The sequence below is a fragment of the Hyaena hyaena genome, unplaced genomic scaffold, assembly GCF_003009895.1.
Source record: "Hyaena hyaena isolate Hyena2069 unplaced genomic scaffold, ASM300989v1 scaffold_571, whole genome shotgun sequence".
NCBI classification, from domain to species: Eukaryota; Metazoa; Chordata; class Mammalia; order Carnivora; family Hyaenidae; genus Hyaena; species Hyaena hyaena.
The window spans coordinates 1,030,399-1,045,743 of NW_024081203.1; positions in this window are offsets into that span (position 1 = coordinate 1,030,399).

The following is a 15,345-nucleotide window of genomic DNA, read 5'->3' on the forward strand; positions in this document are numbered from 1 at the left end:
GTTTACACTCAGGTGTGTCCTTTCTCTTTTTTAAAACCGTGTGTGTGTGTGTGTGTGTGTGTGTGTAATACCTCTATACCAGGCAGCAACAGAAAGTGTATTTTAGTTATATAGTCTATACTTTTATAATATGCTTCTTAAATACAAAGTACTCGAAAATGTATGAATATGGTCATAAATGTCACCTTGTAAAGCTGGTATCATTCAACATAAAACAAATGAGATTAGCCGTTTGTAGCAGTCACTCTCCATAATAGGCTACTTTACATGTCTTGATGATGAGATAAATGGGTTTCTGAAAATCCAGTGAAGAGCCTATGGAACTTTCCCCAAGCCCAACAGGCGACACATGAATCAGGAATGTAAGCAATGAAAGACAAACTAGAAAGGAATTAATTGTGCGAAGTACTTAACATAAAGGAAGGTTATCACAGAATCTTTTATTAAATGGTAAGGGGTATTTTATTTTGTTTTGGTTTTTTAGAAAAGTAAATACTGAAATTTGTCAGTGTTTACTAAGCAATGACTCAGAAAGAGGGTGATTGGATTGGTTATGTTCTTAGTTTCTTGGCAGGTATAAATGTGAAATGCAGAAGGATGCGTCAGCCCACCACTAATTGAACACAGTATTCCCAGTATCATCCAGTTCCAGTTTCTTGTCTTGACTCACCACAAAAACTATCTGATCTTATGGTGATTTCCCAAGAAGACTTTTTTTACTGGGAAGGAATGTGTACTTTCCAGCTGATGTGAGTATTCTGTTACATAATGCAGTGTGTTATTCCGTATAAGTGAATAAATTGGCACGCTGGTTTATAAATCTGTTTCCTGTAAGCTTATTTAGCATTAATGAGTCCTCTAGAGTCTGACCATCGCTGGGAAAACTGATAAAATAGTGTTCCTGACTAGGGAAAGCCATGGCCCGCACCCTGAGTCCGAAGTAATTCCAACAAATAGTATTTCTACGCCTGTGTTTGTACCGGAAGCAACAATTCAGTCAGCCTCTCTCTTTACTCCTGGTAATTCCAAGTGAGAAAAGCTCTTAGGATGAAGACTCCATAAGTGAACAGACCTAGTACTTAACATGTCTATCTAAAATACCATGTATTTTATACCATAATGGATTAGACAAGGTAAGTCTAATGAGCATTGTAAATACAACTATTTCTCAACACCCCAACTGTTTTCATGTGACTCATTAAACTTTTTGGGAATATACTATGGAAAACTCTGTTTGGGGGATAATATAGTTCTAGTCAGCCCAAAGAATAGTTGGCAGAACAGCTTCTCATCAGGAATTTCTAACTCATTTGCATCAAGATAAAAAAGAAAAGCTTTGAGATCCAAACCACAATGATAATAATGCCTGACACTAATAATCAGGCTAGTTTCAAGTGGAAGCTGGATAGATCTGCTTTACACTAGTACTTGGCAGTGTCTTCACCTGACATTTCTGTTAGCTTCCTTTTTTGTAAGAGGATTTATTCTCAACAAAGAATCCAGAACATAGTATTTAGGGTAGCTGTAGAACATCAATCAGGATGGCTCAGTCACAAAACTTTGTTAGAGTTAAAATAGAATCAGTCACATCCTTGTGCTGGGATGAAAGGGAGTATGCAAAAAGTATCACCTGTCTTGCTTTCAGCATTCTGAAAAACAAAAATAAAGGAGTAACAGAAGAAACCCAATGATCACCTTATTTCCTGACCAGATGGGAGTCCGTTGATTAGAGGGACAGCCACTGGGTCGGCCAGGTGAACTTTTGAATTTAGGTTGAATTACTCACCTGGATCCAGCAGAGTGGACTGGGCAGGTAGGGAAAAGGCAGCCACCAGAACACTAAAGGAACTGTGCTCTCCTTGTGGGAAGAAAGTGATGGAACAATCCTGAGAATGCCTGCTCTATTCTTCAAGTTAAGGACCTCTATCTGGGACAAAGTGAGTGAAGACGTGAGAGAAAGTCTTCCTCTATGTGGAAGGGATAGTCAGGAACAGGGAATAATAATTTCCTTCTAACACACTATTACGCTATTTCTAGAAGTAAGATGGCTGAAATGTAAGACCTAAAGTAAACATTTAAAAAGAAAAAAAAAGACCAGTAAAATTTAAGCACAGTATAGTCTTCTTACAAGACAGCTGACAGAAATTAGTTAAATGGACAAGTACATTATGTAAATTTGCCTCTAGTTGGACAAGAGAAGGAAGGAGGAAGAACTTCCATGCAGGCAGAGATGTAATGGGTTTATCCTCCCTTCCTGCCAGAAATACACTGATACTGCAACAATGGCATCAAGTGGTATGTGTTTGCTAGGACTGATGCACCATGCTTTTCATTTTGTTTTGTTTCACCACATTTATTCTTTTCTCAAATATTTCAGAGGGGTCACTGGTATGCAAATTAGCGGTTGTGAAAGTCTGAATATTAAATGTGCTTTAGCTTAGACGATTGCATTGTCTAAAATTGATCAAAGTGTCACCTTAAATTGCAGTCAGATGTATGATTTTTAAAAATGCATAAGACCACAGATTTAAAAATCATTGCATTGATAGTGACTAATTTTCATTTTCCACGTGCAGTGTATATTTCTTCAAACTTACATATCTCTATATCCTTGCTCAGTAACTATTTATTAGGTCCCTAGTTATAACTGCTCTGTCTGTGCTATAAGATTCAAGGGACGCCTGGGCAGCTCAGTCGGTTGAGTGTCTGATTTTGACTCAGGTCATGATCTCACGATTTGTGGGTTCGAGCTCTGTGTCGGGCTCTGTACAGACAGCTCAGAGCCTAGAGCCTGCTTCAGATTCTGTGTCTCCCTCTCTCTCTGTCTTACCCCACTCACGTTCTCTCTCTCTTTCTCTCTCTAAAGTAAATAAGCATTGATAAAAAAATTTTTAAGATTCAAAATGAAATATGATGCTGTTTTTGCCCTTGAATAGTCTTCGTTTCCCTGGAAAAGAAAAAGGAGATCAGTGATTATTGTATAGTGTGAAAGGGCAGTGGTAGAAAGATGTAGAGTAGTGTGTCCTGCGGGAGGCACGCTGTTGACATCACACTGGGACATCAAGAAAGCTGGGCAAGTTGTGCTCGAGCTAAGGCTTTCATTTGTGCATGTGTTTTTTGTTGGTGTTTTAACTTCCATTTTTATGTAATTTCAAGAAAAGTTATTCGGAATCATCTGGCAGTAAATCCAAGATGTCATGCTTCTCTAACTCATTATATTTTTGTGTATTTCCTGAAAACAGGGACAGCTCTTACATAACAACACAGCCATGATCAAAGTCAGGAAATTTAACAGAGACAGTGATACAGTACTACTCTCTAATCCATGATCCATATTCAGAACTCTCAATTGTCCTAATAATGTGCTGTCTTTGTTCAAAATCTATTCTGGAATCACTTGTTGCAATTAGTTGCCAAATCTCTTTAGCTTCTTTTACTCAGTCTCTATCTTGGACCTTGGTATTTTTGAAAACTGTAGGACAGTTATTTTGTAATTCAATTTGCATTCATTTGCTGTTTTACATGATTAAATTCAGATCATGGTTTTTTTGTAGGATCACCAGAGGACTGATAATGTGCCCTTCCCAGAAAGCCTGTGATGTCCACTTGTTCTAACATTTGGCCACTTGTTTAAGAAGCTGTTCTCTGAATCTCTATATTGTGAAGCTACTCTATCCCCTTGTAATTTAAAGTGTTAATGCTTTTGGCAGGGGGAGCCTGGGTAGTTAAAAACACTTGTTTTAATGATATAAATATAAATATAAATATATAGCATATATATTTTAGGTTTGGGTGTTTTAAATAAAACTGCTATGGAAAGAGCCAGGGAAGGCTCCTAGTTATATTGAGTCATCTGGGAAAGTCTCATTGATAATATGATAATAAATTAGAAAAGAATAACTGTTCCTAATGTGGAGACCAATTTGGGGTAAGAAATTTTACTTGGATAAGGTGAAATATGTTTGGCTACCAGAACCAGAACATTCAACCCAAAATGGCCTAAAAATGGGGTTTTATTATCTCCTATAACAGGTCTGGAAGTAAGTTACCCAAGGTTGATTGAATGGCTCAAATTTTTCATCAAAGGATAAGAATCTCCATTCTTTGGAACTGTCATTTTCAACGTATTTATTTTGCCTCAGGTTTGTTTTATTATGGTCATGAGATGCCCCCCCTTGACTCTCGAAACCATTGTTTTGTGAATAAGAAGGCTAGTGACTCCTCACAAGTCAAAACGTAGTGTTTGCTCTACTAAATGAGAGCAAAATTATGGGAAAAGATTGTGCTTCTACATTCTTCAAGCAGCACATTTGTTACAGGAAAAGTATTTGCTTTGAAGTGTCTCCTTCACATTCTTCCTGTAACTGACTATGATACTATGAAATAGCGATGGTGGTTTGTTTCTGCTCATTATACTACATCTTTCATCTGAGTGAAAATGTTGTCATCACTTCCAAAAATGGAAGATAAAAAGTTCTCTTATTTATCATATTCTTCACAGGTTGATACTAATTTCGCTTCTTGTTCTATTGCAGCCTTATCTAGTATATGTTCTAAAAACTAAATTGCAGTTTTAACTTTCACTAACATTTCTTATAAAAAATAATAGGGAAAATTTAATAGAAGGATAGAGGAAGATAACATGCATGATTATTTCGGTCATTATGCCAGAGTTAATATTTACCACCTCCTTCCTGTACTTACCAATTTCATGTTTTCTTTATTCTCAGCCTAAATTTGGGGTGGTAGAGGTGTTATCCTATTCTTGATAGGATGAATGGAAACTTTATTCCCAAAGTTCTATGTTGTAATGGTTCTTCTGTTATTAATTTATGACTGGTTTCTCAAATATTTTAAGTTATACATGGTGTAAGATACTCTCTGTATTATTTTGCACATGACACAAAGTAATACAGTGAATGACAGTTCACTAAGATATGAACACTTGAGAAGGTAGTGTAATATGCTTCAACAACACTGAAAAGCAAAGAAAACCAAATCTGCAGAGAGAGAAAAGCAGAGAAACAGAGACAAAAACAGAGGGACAGAAAGAGAGAAGACAGAGAAGAACAGACAAGGAGATTTTCCCTCAATCTGATGGTGTTACGGAGAAAACTATGTATATGGTACATAATATTTTGCACTTAACTTCTAGTCACTCTAGAAAAGCTTGGAATATAAAATCCTTGGACTTAAAATTATTACTCTTGGAATACATAATTTACATTATTCTTATAAATAATCCTTCACCTGCATCTTCTTTAAAATCTTCACTTAACTGGACCACCTGGGTGACATAGTCTGTTAAGCGTTTGACTCTTCATGTTGGCTCAGTTCAAAGTATAAATGATCTCATGGCTTCTGGGATTGAGCCCTGCATCAGGTTCTGCATTGAGAGTGTGGAGGCTGCTTGAGATTCTCTTTCTCTCTCTCTCTCCACCCTTCCTTGGTGCTTTCTCTCTCTTTCAAAAAAAAAAAAAAAACCAACTTAAAGAATACAACAAAATCTTTGCTTAATTTAGCTTAGGTCATTATTATATTTTACCTGCATTCAATAGGTTATGACTCTAGCATCCTTCTAAATTACTTTATTCTAGACATCTACCTTCTGCATCTCTATGCACAGTGCAGAAACGTTCCTTCAGGAGTCAGGAAAGAATCTCATCTATTTACAAAATATCTAAAATTATTTTGCCCATATGTTTCTGACAAATTCACTTCAAATCTGTAGCATAAAACTTTAGCAAACCATTTTCTCATGCTGAAATAAAAAAAGAATATTTGTTCCAACAAAGGAGATGAAAGAAGCATTTACTCAGTAGTCTATCTACCAAGGGCCTGCAATCTGTAAGACATGTCATAAATATCTGGGGACGATAAATTTGTCAAATTTAAAATGAGCTCTATGTAGCCCACAATGGGATTATTCCACATGGGGCTGAGGGGTGACTGAGGTTTGATATGTCAAATACTTTTACTTAAAAAATAAAACGTGGGGCCTAGAAGCATCACTATGGGGAAACTACGAAGAATTTAACTACGCGTGCAACACATTCAAATTCAAGTCAGATGAGATAGCTCAGAAGTTGGTTATTTATTTTTGTGTTTAAAGGTTCTAGGAAATATGTCTAAATGAAAACTTGAGGAGAATTAAAATATTTATTATTTTTTTCCATCAAAGCTTTAGGTTTCCAAATTGATCATTTACTATGCTGTATTCCAGGTGGCTTTTTTTTGAAACTTCTCCCACACATTCATACTGCATTAGAAAACACATGGCAGAAACGAGACTTGACTAGCTCCCTAGCAATAATTTTTCAATGGCAGACAAAATGAACAAAAGTACTTTTCAAAGGAAGCCTCTCTCATAACGCCATAACCATTTGTGGTCACAAAATGGACTTTCTTCTTCTAAATTATTTTTCACACTCTCCAGACTGTTGACCTACCAAGAGAGTGTAGTAGCTATTTTTTTTAAATGGGCATTTCATGGATTTAACATATGTTGGACATTTATGCTTGTGTTTATTTTGCTTAATTATAATTCCTTTGAACTTTTGCCCTGAGGTAGTTTTAATAGAAGGCCCAAATCTGAAACTTTTAATGAAATAAATAAATTTTCTTAGTAACATAGTATTTTCCAGCAAGAAAAAATATGTTTCCCAAAATAACTCACTTAATTATAGGTAATAACTTTTGCTTTGATATAATCAGCAAAAATTTTAAATAATTTAATGCATAAAGCAAGCCCATGTATACATATGAACACATTTGACAAATACGTCAATACAGACATATACGTACATAAATTCAACAAATATTTTTGAGTGTCTACAATGAAAGAGTAATTGGAAATCTAACAACGCACAAGCTAGTTGGGGCTTCACTCTCATCAACCTTACATTATGGTAAGAATATACAAGAACAAAGTTTCAATAAGAAATATACAATGCCAAAATTATAGGGAAACAATTGGGAAGAGGGATATATCTCTACACATTTATCTGGTAGATGTAGCTCTTGCTTTCCCCTCTAGTCACATCTGTGCTTGCTCATGATTCTTAGAAATAAATTCTTTTACTTTTCCAACCATTCTCAAGGATTGTAGAAAATGTGATATTTCATCCTTCCATATCTACATACACACTTATTTTTTTAATGCTTTGAATGCCATCTTTCCAAGGACTGTTCCCCCATGTAAAGCTCACATGTTTTTTTTTCCCCTACTTCTGATGGAGATTGGTACCAGACTTTCCCTCTGACCAAAAATATACAAGGCAGCTGCTTTTAAACATGGGATGGTAGATGTGATCCCAAAGAGAGGAGAAATATACAGTGAGCCCCAAGATCACCCCAGCTTTCTGTTTAGGGGCATTTTACTACCTGAGCAGACAGAGGAGGAGCTGAGATGAGGGGCAGAGCAGAGTTCAAGGCTACTGAGTGAAGTGACTGGCAATTGGGTCCTGGGTTTCTGAAAAAAAAAGGCTAAAGAAACATGGCTTGAGATGGAAAGTTAGAGGCACAGAAGTAAGAGGGAACATCAATAAAAGTAAAACTGTAGCATTGATCACCATCTGACCTATTGTATATTTACTTCTTACTTATTTTCTGCCTTTGAGTGCCCATAAGCTCTGTGAAGGCAGAGCCTTTTTCCTCTTTCGCTCATACTACATCCTTAGTGTAAGAATGACTCACACACAGTACATGCTCCAGAAATATTTACTGAATGACTAAGTGAATCTCACATAACTAGATATCACAGGGTAAGACAAGATCACAGAAAATGAAAACTGTGACTTCAACTTGGTCCTCTATGATTCTCTCAGGTGAATTCCTGTACATGTATCACACAGTTGTCAAACTGGCTTCTCCTCTGGCCAAAGCATGATTATCAATAGCCTCTAGGGTAGCATGTCTCCTTGTTTTTGCAGTGGAAGAGAGAGACAGCCAGCCTTTTATTTGTGGAATAAAACACCTCTCTTCCAGTGTTTGGGCTACATTAGGTCTAGGGTGAACACCTGCAGTAAAAATAACCACTGTTGGAACTCCACACATTGATTAGATTCTTTCTCAGTTCCTAAGCCAGTCACTGGTTTGGGTGTGGAAGTGGAATTCAATGATTAGTTCAGATTGATTAGGATTAACATCTAGGGCTGGAAATGGATGGGGGAAGACTGGAAACCTGAAGCCTTAAGGAGAGAATGAATGCTGTGTAGGTGGCCGACATTGTCCATTATATCTATATTTTTTATTTCACCCCATGTTCAAATATTTTGTTCTCACCAGTGTAAGAAACATCAAAATAAAATCTTCTGAAAAGAGCAATTTTGGGGGCACTCGGGTGGCTTAGTGGGTTAAACGTCTGACTTTGGCTCAGGTCATGACCTCATGGTTTGTCAATTCGAGCCCCACATCAGGCACCATACTGACAGTTCTGAGTCTGGAGCCTGCTTCAGATTCTGTGTCTCCCTCTCTCTCTATCCATCCCTTGTTTAGACTCTCTCTCTCAAAAAATAAATAATAAAAAAAAGAGTAATTTCTTATTGCATCAGAAAGTAGCCGTTTAAAATGAAAAATGAGTGAAGATACTTTAGGGAACTTGCAGTTGACCTTTAGAACTTTTAAGCTAGTAGGTATTAGGAAAAGAAACTGTTTTATTTGACTTTGTGTTCCTTGTTCTAAACACAGTCTTACACACAAAGAATGCCTTTACTCAATGAATACTTGGTGAATGGGTGGATAAATTCAGATGTTTGTTTTTGTGTAGAGAAAACCAGAAGCTATAGAAATGCACGTTGCTCCCAGATAAGATTGTCTTTAAGTTATTCTAGTCATCATATGAGTTAAGGTTTATCAGACTAACTCTAGAAGAAACAAAATGACAAAAGACTAGGGGATTGACGTGTACCATCTTACCTGGTGTCTTATTCACTGTATATGTTATCTGTTCATTTTCCCCTCTTTTTCTGCTTTGTCTTGGGTTATTAAATATTTGTATTAATCCATTTTTATCTCCATTGTCAAAATACTATTTATATTTGTGCATATTTTGGTGGTTGATGTATACTAGTATATCTTTGGTTAATCAGTATCTGATTTTGAACAGTATTATACACTATTTCAGAAGTAGTGTAAGGACCTTATGACTGTATTTCGATTCTTCTCCCCAGTCCTTTGTGTTACTGCTGTCATATATTTTATTTTATACCTGCTATAAACACACAATACATGGCTGCTATTTTTTCTTTTGACATTCAGTTATCTCTTAGAGCAATTTAAAAAATGATTTTACTTTCATTTATTCCATTCCCTGTTTGCTTCTTGGTAAAGATTCAAATTTCAGTTTGATAACCTAGTCTTTCTGCCTGCTAAACTTCCTTCAATATTTCTTGGAGTAGAGGTCTGCTTGCAATGGATTCTCTGCTTTTGTTTTTCTTAGAAAGCCTTTGTTTGTACTTCTTTTTTGAAAACTAGTTTTTGCTGGGTAGGGAATGATGGAAGGCCCGTATTTATACTTTTTTCTTCTCAGATATCATGAGAAATCAGCTATAGTACATTTGTTTCTCTGATTGCCGTGTGGCTGCTTTAAACATTTTCTCTGTTTTCAGCAATATATAATATTATACGCCTAGGTATGTTCATTCACATACACACACCCCAATCCTGAGGGGGATTGACTATTCAGTCCGTTTGGTGTTTTTGAGCTTCCTGGACCTGCGCTTTGGAATTATGATTAATTGCAGAAAATTCTTGGCCATTATTGTTTTTAAACATTCCCTCTGTTTCATTCTGTCTTGATTCTCCTTCTAGGATTTCAGTTAGAGGATTGTTAGATTTTTTTGATATTGTCTCACAGCCATCGGTTGTTTTGCTCTGTGTTTTTGTTTCTTTTTCTCATCTTTTCTTCTCTTTGTGGCTCAATCTGGGTAATTTCTGTTGACCGATTCGCAAGTTTTCTGATTTCTCCACTATGTTGACTTTACTACTTGGCCAGTCAAAGGTGACCTGTATCTGTATTACTGAGCTATTTATTTCTAGCATTTCCATTTGATTCTTCTTTATGGTTTCCTTCTCTCTGATGAATCCAGCCATCTAATCTTGCATGTTGTCTACTTTTTTCCATTTCAGAGCATGTAATACATTAATCATAGTTATTTTAAACTCTCTGTCGGATAGTTTCAACATCTGTGCCAGATCTGAGTCTGAAGTTTCTATCAGTTGTGTTGTCTCTTGGTGTGTGTGTGTGTGTGTGTGTGTGTGTGTTTTGCCTTTTCATATCCTTTGTAATTTTTCATAGAAAGCCAAACAACTTGTGTAGGGAACTAGAGACTAAAGTAAAAAGGTTTTGTGCTTGTAAATAGACATGCCTCTCTTTCTGCTAGGATTTTAGTGTGGATGTTTGTGTTACTCTAGCCAACTTAGGCAGTTTTGAAATTGTGTTGCTGTGTTTGCCTTCGATGGCAACAGTTTTCATATATCTCTAGCAATAACTTGGACTTAAAATGGAAGCTTACTTCTCAAAGTTTTTCTCCAATTTCTTCTCTACCTTTACATTCAAGCTTCCTCTTTGTGCAGCAACATAGAGAGGGCCTGTCTCTTGCACAGCTTATCTGGTGAAACTCCATTATCACTTTTCCTTGGTTTTTAGTCTGGAGGCAGGAAGTGCAGGAAAACATCCTTGGGTCTCCTAGATGTGGCTTTCAATGTGTTCCTGTTCCTCCTCCAGCTAGAGTTCTTGTTAAGAATATATCCCTGTCCCCTCTATAGGGCTAGAAGATTTTTGTCTTGTACCTTTTGCCAGGCACAATAGGTTTTCATCCCATTAAGGTGCCCTAAGAAGAACAGGCTTTGTTACTCTTCACTCTGTAGATTAAGGTATTTGTTCCATAAATGAGATTGGGGAGGGGGGAGGGTAGAAGTAGGACATAAGGAATTGTTTCATATGTCATTTTCAGTGTCTGCTTTCCTTCCCAGTCCTATATGAAGGAAGGTGTCTCCAGACCTTTCTGCATTTTCCCCTGTTAACACTTAGAGGCTTTCATGGAGAAAAAGGCTGCTAGAGTGTGTATGCCCCTCCCTGTATCTGTGGCTCCCCAAAACTCCACCTTCTCCCATCATTCTGTGCTCTGTCTCCAATTTAGCAGTTATTCTAGCTAAGTCCCAGTGGTGTCCAGTGACATCTACTGTAGGTTAGCAAATGCACCCTGTCTCCTGCTATAGTTACCTGTCATTCTCCAATTTTCTGGTTACTTTTTTGTCTTGTGATCTTAGCTTTCTACTGGGTTCATAAAACCTCACAAATTGGCAATTTGTCCAGATTTTTAATTTCTGTAGGTGTAGAAGCACTATTCCTAGCTTTCCCCATCCTATAGCAAAAACAAGATCTCTGTAAGACTAGAGAGAAAAATATTTTTAAGTTTATATAAATATGTATATATATAAACATATCTATCTATATATATATAGATATAGATATATATGTGTATCTATCTATCTATCTATATATATATAGATAGATAGAGAGAGAGAGAGAGAGAGAGAACATGAGTAGGGGAAGAGCAGAAAGACAGGAAGAAAGAAAAATACCAAGCAGTCTCTGTGCTCTTCAGCAAGGAGCCAGATGTGGAGCTTGAACTCATGAACCATGAAATCATGATCTGAGCCAAAATCAAGAGTTGGACACTGTATGGACTGAGTCACCCATGTGAGAGACAAAAATATTTTTAAAAGAACTCTAGCATCTGTTAAGTCCCATTAAGGTGTTACTCAAATTTAAAATTTTCTTTTATTAAGCTATATATTTGTATCACCTAGACTACGATTTTCAAGACAGCATTTTAGTTTAAATTAAAAATGCTTCTTATGGGACATGTGGGTGGCTCAGTCGGTTAAGGGTTGAACTTCAGCTCAGGTCATGATGTCACAGTTTGTGCATTCGATCCCTGTGTCGGGCTCTGTGCTGACAGCTCAAAGCCTGGAGCCTGCTTTGGCTTTTGTGCCTCCCTCTCTCTCTCTCTGTCCATTTCCTTCATGCTCTGTCTCTCTTTCTCTCTCAAAAATAAATAAACACCAAAAAACAATTTTCAAATGCTGCTTATGATTTATGCTATTGACTGTTGGGTAGGATCTCTTCTGAAAAATTTGAAATCTCTAGAAATTGCTTCAGAAGTTGTAATCAAAAGCAAGAGAATGAGGGTGGCTCAGTTGAGCATCCACCTCTTGATCTGTGTCGGTCTCCGTGTCAAGTGTGGAGGATACTTAAGATTCTACTTCTCCTTCTGCCCCCTTCCCCTGCTCACTCTCTCTCTCTCTCTCTCAAATTAAAAAAAAATAAAAAGAAATCAAAATAAAATGACATGAGTTTCAAATTGTTAAATACAATGACTGGTTAGGGTCTACCTGGACTTCTGGCTCACATGACTAATGTTGGTTTTTTGTGTGACAAAATCAAATGGAATCAAGAGTAGGACAGACTACGAGTGTTAAGGCCATGGTAGGCTGAGATGACAAGATATTAAAGTAACCAAATGGTTGGATAGAAGCAGTAGTATGCAGAGAAGGCAGAAATATGTAAGACATGGCATAAGTGCTGGTTATAATGACCTTCAGAGATTTCTTTTTCTTTTTATGTGTCATTCCATTTCTCCAATTGGCCCTAGACACTGTTTGGTATTAGCCAGCATTGGACACTTGATGGACCTGAGGAGAAAATGTAGTCCTTAGGTACCTAGAAAAGTATTTGATAATACTAAAGCAAGATTGAAAGAAAAATGGGTACAACTTTTCTTAGGCTCAAGTGTCTGGAAACAATTATGGATTGGATAAGCATTCTTTAACTATGTTGCCGAATCAACCTAATATTCAGATTTCATGTGTAAAATATCCTATATTATTTAGATTAAAATGTTACTACAAGGTGCTATGTGGTTTTCTTTAAAAAGAGAAGACTTCAACAGCAACTTGGGGTTTTTCTTCCTTAGTCTAGTTTAAGAGAGAAACACTGAAGGAGAATAATACATCAAATGGAGGTTTTAAAATACTATTGTGACACCCCTCTTTCCTTTGGCATGAAGAACTCTAACTGTTAACAGAGCTCAAAGTTCCTGGCTTGTTAATGAAGGGGTCACCTGTCACTCAAACTTGCCTACAAGGCCAAACTTGATTTTTAAAGCATAATGAAATGTAATGAGATGTACCAGAATGTTTCTAATATAGCCATTATATAAAAACTTAGAGATAATATGAAAGGATATATTTAGAGACAGTATTGAAATTCAGGTGATTAGAAAACATTTTACCCTTAACATTCAGAGGAACCATAAAGATCAAGTCTAATCATACACAAATGTGGTCCATGGATCAACTTCACCAGAAATATCTGAAAAACATGAAATTCAGAAAATGTTGGCCTTCTATCTGAGAGGGGATTCAGTACATATTTTGTGATTGCCTAGAAAGTAACCCTCAGTTTGGTGTCTTAACCAGAATTTAGGATAACTACCTACAGTTCAACCTGTATTCTAATTCTCTAATTTCGATAACGATCTTAAATTACTAAATTTTAATGACATAAGATAGTGACACTTTGGCACAATGTTCAAAATGTTAGGAAAAAGTAGCAAACATTTCTGGTTTCTCGCTATACAATTAAATTGAAGAGAAGTGAGCTTCTGCTCTGTTGCTAATTTGCAAGATCACCATCTAGTGGCTAATTCTTTCCATTGCAAGCACGGGGTCCCCACAGCCCAAGAAGGATGTCTTAATATTTCATGGCCAGGCCAATCCGTCTCTTGTCACAAGATGTGACAAGGTGATTTTGACCATCCCAGGCAGCACCGTGCAAGTGGTAATATTCCCCCTAGATTTATGAATCATGAAGTGATAGTGGGGAAAAGAGCAGAGGAAACATGTCACATGATTAAATCAAGCCATTAAAGCACAGGAGACTGAATAGATGGTTTCATTTTCTTTTTATTCTACCCCCTTCACATTGACAGAGTGTCATAATACTACTATTAGAAAGAGAAAACATGAAGCGGCCATAAGGAAAATGGAATGAATGTTAGGAATACAGCTACACCACTGCAGAGCCTTTCATGTACACGTTGTGTGAGTTCTGCTTACCTCCTGCAGAATTGGGTAGAGAGAGTCCCTCTGGAGCACATTCTATACCCACTTCTTCTCTTTACATATGTTTCTTCAAACCATCTTAGAATCTTCCTGAATGACAGAAATTTATCCTATGGAAATGATGTCAGCCTTTCCAACCCCAGGAATATATGCTGCAAGCATCAACTAAATTTTGAGATGCTCCTTGTGGACTTTGGGCGAGTGGGTTTATAGCAGGAGTCAGCAGTCATCTACGTGACAGGTAGAACTTAGAAAAAGATATTACATCCTGGCCAAAATTAACACTCACATTAAGATTCTGTGGTGCCTGGGGCGCCTGGGTGGCTCAGACAGTTAAACTTCTGACTTCTGCTCAGGTCATGATCTCATGGTTCCTGGGTTGAGCCCCACGATGGGCTCTGTGCTGACAGTTCAGAGCCTGGAGACTGCTTTGGATTCCGTGCCCCACCCTCCCCACACTTCTTCCACACCTGCACTCTGTCTCTCTCTCTCTCTCTCTCTCTCTCAAAAATAACCATTAAAAAAAAAAAAAAGGTTTCATTGTGCCTAAAATTCTCCTAGTAGGAATTAACTCTCACAAATAAATGCCTTGTACTTCCTAGGAATCCCTAATCTTGTCTTTATTTAAGCCATCATCAATTATAAGATGCAGCATTATTTTACATAAAACAATAAAAGGAAAAAATCCTGTCAACATAACCATAATAGTCTTTAACTGTAAGATTTATCCCAATTTCAAAGATGTTAAATTACATTAAAATATATTTGTATCCTTGAAATATGGTAAATGAGCATTCTAGTAATGAGAGAGCGTTTGGAGTGAAAACTGTAAGATTAACACACATTTAAGCATTGGTTTGTCAACCAGTAAAAGCAGAGCCCTGAGGAAATGGATCATAGGATAGTCATGTTTTGATAGAAGAGGAGGAAGAGAAAGATAAACTCCAACTGCTTCACAGGATTGACTAAGCCCGGCTTTATTTAGACCATACAATCGCCTTTGAACAAGTCCTTTTAGCAATGTTTATTTAAAGAGGTCACCATGTGAAGTTAGCATACTGAATTCCATCGCTGTTGACCCTTTGGAAAAATAACGGACTCTGAGAAAGGTTAGGAAAGGTGGGAAAAGTCTATGAATAAAACCTTTTCAAACTAGAAAGAGGTCAGAGTACAGCCTGATCAAAGACACAGATGAAATGCAGAAAAATGTAGATA